This window comes from Camelus dromedarius, chromosome 2 (genome assembly GCF_036321535.1).
Source record: "Camelus dromedarius isolate mCamDro1 chromosome 2, mCamDro1.pat, whole genome shotgun sequence".
Classification (NCBI taxonomy): domain Eukaryota; kingdom Metazoa; phylum Chordata; class Mammalia; order Artiodactyla; family Camelidae; genus Camelus; species Camelus dromedarius.
In genome coordinates this window covers 74,765,176-74,770,169 of record NC_087437.1, presented here as the reverse complement: position 1 = coordinate 74,770,169, position 4,994 = coordinate 74,765,176, and the positions used below count along the sequence as shown (strand labels likewise).

Below are 4,994 nucleotides of genomic sequence, written 5' to 3'. Positions count from 1 at the left end.
TAATTTTAAGATTAATTTTTTCCTATTATGTATTAAGTGAATACCTTTTCATATGTTAAGACCCATTTATATTTCCTTTGTTACCAACTGTTTTTTATCTTCTGTCCATTTCTTGTACAATTATTGGTCTTTTTCTCACATATTTGTTTATATATGCTGAGAAATACATCCTTTGGTCTATATCATGAGTTGCAGACAAAATATTTTTCCGTGGCATTTCATTTGTGTTTTTTCCTTTGTTTATAATATTTAAGTGACAAGATAATTTTATTTCAATTTTACGTGGTCAAATTAGTCTATCTTTTCATTTAAGACTTCTGAGTTTTGGAAAAAAAAAAAAAAAGACTTCTGAGTTTTGGATTAACCCTAGAAATGTCTTCCCAATCTTGAAATTTTACACACACACATACACATACACAGCTGTGTGTATACATATATAATATTTATATAATATACTTGTATTTTTATTTTTCTATTTAAATACTTGAAACATTTGGAATTTGGGGGTAAGAAATGAGGTAAGAGTTCAAAAATAATTTTACTTTCCAGATTACTATCCAGTTGTCCCAATACCATTTATTAAATAATTAATCACTTACCCACTGATTTGCTATGCCATTCTTGCCATACACTAATATCCAAAATGTATTTGGGTTTACTTACAGACTTTCTTGTCTATTCCATTTATCTGCACGTCTATTCATGCATTATTATTAATTAATGCAATTACTATAATTCTATATTTTAAAATATGGAAGGGATTGTAAATTGTTACTTTTCTTTGCTCAGAATTTTCTTGAGTATTTTTTACTATTTTCCATGTATATCAATCTTTCCAGTTCAAAATGCAAATGAACAAGGAAATAACAGTCTTAATGTATTTATTATATAGAATTAAGTTTATTACTTACATTAGTAAGAGGTGACATCTTTATAATATTGAATTTTTTTGTTTAAGGAAATGTATTTTTTCCTTGTTTGTACAGAGTTTGCATATTTCTTGTTAAATTTATTTCTATAAAAATTTTTTGATATTGTAAATGTGATCTTTTCTTCCATTATATCTTCCTATTGGTTATTGTCTGTACTTACGAAAGCTGTTTGCTGTTGATTATTGTACTCAACCATTTATAAATTCCTTTACTGATTGTTACAATTTTTAGTTAATTTTTTTGTATATTCATGTAAACAAGTATAAAATTTATAAATAACGAAAATTTTACATCCCTTTTCAAATGTATATGCCTCATTCTCTCCTCTTTAATTGTAGTGGCAAGTACCTTCCGAACCGTATTTTAAAAAAGTAGTAACGAGTGCTCACTTGAGCAACACAAATACTAAAATTTGATTGATACAGAGGTTAGCATGGCCCCTGAACAAGGATGACACAGAAATTTGTGATATATTCCATATGATTTCTCCTCAGGCATGGGAAACAAAAATAAAAATAAACAAAGGGACTACATCAAACTAAGATTTTGCACAGCAAAGGAAACCAGCAACAAAATGAAAGGGCAGCCTACTGAATGAGAGAAGATATTTAAGTATCAACTATATCCAATAAAGGGTTGATATCTAAACTATAGTAAGAATTCATACAACTTAATATCAAGAAAACAAGCAACCTGATTAAGAAAATGTCTGAGTTGGAAGGTGGGTATAGCTCAGTGGTAGAGTGTGTGCTTAGCACACATGAGGTCCCGGGTTCAACCCCGAGTACCTTCATTTAAAAAAAAAAAAAAGTCTGAATACACATTTTTCTACAGATGGCCAATAGACATGTGAAAAGATGCTCAATATCACTAATCATCAGGGAAATGCAAATCAAAACCATAGTGAGCTACCACATCACACCTGTCAGAACGGCAATTATCAAAAAGACAAGAAACAGGTGTTGATATGGATGAGGTGAAAAGGAACCCTTGTTTGTGGGATTGTAAATTGGGGCAGTCACTACGGAAAACAGTATGAAGTTTCCTCGAAAAATTAAAAATAGAACTGTCATATGATCCAGCAATTTCACTTCTTGGTCTTTATCCAAAGAAACCAAAAATACTAATTTGAAAAGCTATATGCACCCTAGTGTTCAGCGTAGCATTATTTACAATTGCCAAGATATGGAAGAAGCCATCAATAGATTAATGGATAAAGATTTGTTACATATATACAATGGAATACTACTCAGCCATAAAAAGAATGAAATTTGTCATTTGTGACAACATAATGGATCTAAAAAGTAGTATGCTAAGTGAAATAAGTAAGACAGAGAAGGACAAACACTGAATGATTTCACTTGTGTGTGGAGTCTATAAAACAAAACAAACAAAACAAAATGAAAAAAGACTCAGAGAACAAACTGGTGGTTACTGGGAGGTGGGAGGCAAAATAGGTGAAGGGATTATAAAATAAGCCAGGAGGATGTACTATACAACATAAAGAATATGGTCAATAATATCATAATAACTTTGTATGAGGACAGATGGTTACTAGATTTCTCATGATGATCATTTCATAATGTACACAAATGTCAAATCACTATGTAGTATACCTGGAATTACCATATTACTCTGTATCAACTATACTTCAATTTTAAAAAAAAAGAAAAAATAGTAACAGTGCACACTCTGACTTTGTTCTTGACATTATGGGGATTTTCTCACTGTGTTTTCATTAAACATGATGCTGGCTTTTAGATGGTAACTATTAGTTTAAAATGTGGCCATACAGTCCCTAGTTTATTGAGGTTTTTTACAATACTTGATTGGTATGATTATATCATTTCTCTTATTCGTCCTCCTCCAGGTGAATTATGCTAAAAGAGTTGCTGATGTTGAATTATTTTTCCATTTCTGGAATAAGCCAGTACTATTATCCCCACCATGTTCAGTCACTGTCTAGGGGGCAGCCCAGGGGAAGAAAGTATGATTTTGGTATTAACACCATGGTGGCTTTAAAGGGGTTGGCAGCTGGAGTCTGGCATCACCTGTGCTCCTCACAGCAGAATCTCTTAAAGAAGATTTGAGCAGCACATTTCTACAGCTACCACATAAGTCAATAAAGGACTAGAAGTCAGAAAACTTGAGCTCCAAAACTATCACAGCCAACAAGTTATCAGTGTTATCTTAAGTCAGGTAATGTGCCCTCTGAGACTCACCTTTTCCTTGCTTTATATAGATAGGCATAATAACAAAACACATGCATTTAAAGGGATTGAAAGAGATTCTGGTACACAGTGTGCTATAAATGCTAGCACACTTCAGGGAGGAGCCCCAGAACCTGGAAAGTAATAACAGCTGCCATTTCTTGAGCACTTACTACATGCCAGGCAGTCTGTGTTGGCAAAGAGACAGGATCAAAAGGGAAGAGAGAAGGAAAAAGGAAGGAATTGTGGCACTTAATTGCTGTTACCACCTTGAGCAATTTACGTTAAAGAAGGAAACTCTCTAGCATGTAGATTTTGCTAGAACAAAAAGAGAGACTTATAAGGAAGAAGTAAAGTAAGCCAAAAAAAATTCCTTCCTGGTTGTGTTAAGTTTACTGAGAAGGAAAGGAAGCAAGGATTTAGGGTGTCAGTAATGTTCAGAATAGAGTGGGTCCTTAGTTGGAGCTTTCATTTGGCTCTACTGCCTGGGTCCCCTGGTGGCAGGATGGCTGAGCGCTATCAACAGATACAGAGCAAGGATTTACCATAGTCCAACATAACCTCTGATCCTGTACCTTCCACTTACTAAATATGAACAAAATCCTTAACTTTCTGGTCTTCGTCTTTGAAAGGAGTTGTTCTGAGAAATAAATCAGATAATTTATGTGAAGCACTTGACAGAGAATAGTTACTTAATAAGCATGGCTATATTATTAAAGCATAACTCACGTTTTACAATAACCTAAGTTTTATGTATAAAACTATTCGCAGAAACAATGTTAATTTTTAATAAGTATTGATAGCCACCAAAAATATTTTTCATGAAATTTAACCTTAGAATTTGGGGGGAAAATCACATAAGCTACAATGGTTTTCAATAACTACATTTATGCTCTAATTGCAGATTTGACCTTCCACTGAAAAAAATTTAAAAGACCATTTTTTAAATGAAGTCATCCCCAACGGAAATGCTAACTGAAAGGATCCTTTTAAAATAAATACTCTCCAAAAGCTACTCATTTTCCAACTCGTAAGTCACATGTAATTGTTGAAAATATGAGAACCTAAGCCACAAATACCTAGTCATTATGTTAAGATGGTCTTTTATGTAAACATGAATCAGCACATACCAACAGACTATAGTAGTCAATTCTGAGGGACGGAAGTTCTTGTTTCAACGGATGAAATACGCATGTTTTTGGAAAATTCAAATGTGAACTTTTCCTTAACCTAAGAAATTTCTTCTGATCTGAAAGGATAGCATAGATCAGGTTAAAAGCTTGCATATCTTTATGCACCAAATCTTTAAAAAGCAAAGACCACGGTTGATATAAGATGGTTTCTAGAGAGAAAACATTTTTGTACAGCCTTGTAAATGTTTCCATTCACATGAAACAACTCCAGCTGCTTTCAAAAATCAACAAATGATAAGCAGAAGGAAGATGGAAAGAAATAACAGCATTTTTATGATGTCCAACTGATAAACACTGGGTTCCATATATATTATGTTAAGTATTGTTGAGCACAGAATTAACATCATTTGTAATGCAGTGAAATAAGGCAGCTGAGGCAAATGCAGAAAGGTCTCCAATACGTTGCTTTGATGAGCTAAACTGACACTGCCAGGTTATATATTCACAAAAAAATATGAATGAAGGGTCAAATAATTCATTTTTTCCTGGATGTATGTTCATAGACTGTGACTAGAGCTCTCAAACACTTTTCATCCTGTTAACTATCTAGTTTGATAATCTTATCTTTCTACGAACCATACTTTTCACAGTGTATCTAATTACCTAGAATGGATCCAAAAACAGTCCTAATCCTGCATTTGAGTACTTAAAGTATCATA

General features: G+C 33.0%; 1 non-coding gene across 1 annotated transcript; it reads left to right on the top strand.

The window, feature by feature from the left end:
* The first annotated feature begins 1,313 nt into the window (after nt 1-1,313).
* Nucleotides 1,314-1,417, top strand: LOC116155884 (U6 spliceosomal RNA). The gene has a single exon (XR_004139788.1). It is a non-coding gene; the product is annotated as a U6 spliceosomal RNA (small nuclear RNA).
* The last annotated feature ends 3,577 nt before the right edge of the window (nt 1,418-4,994 follow it).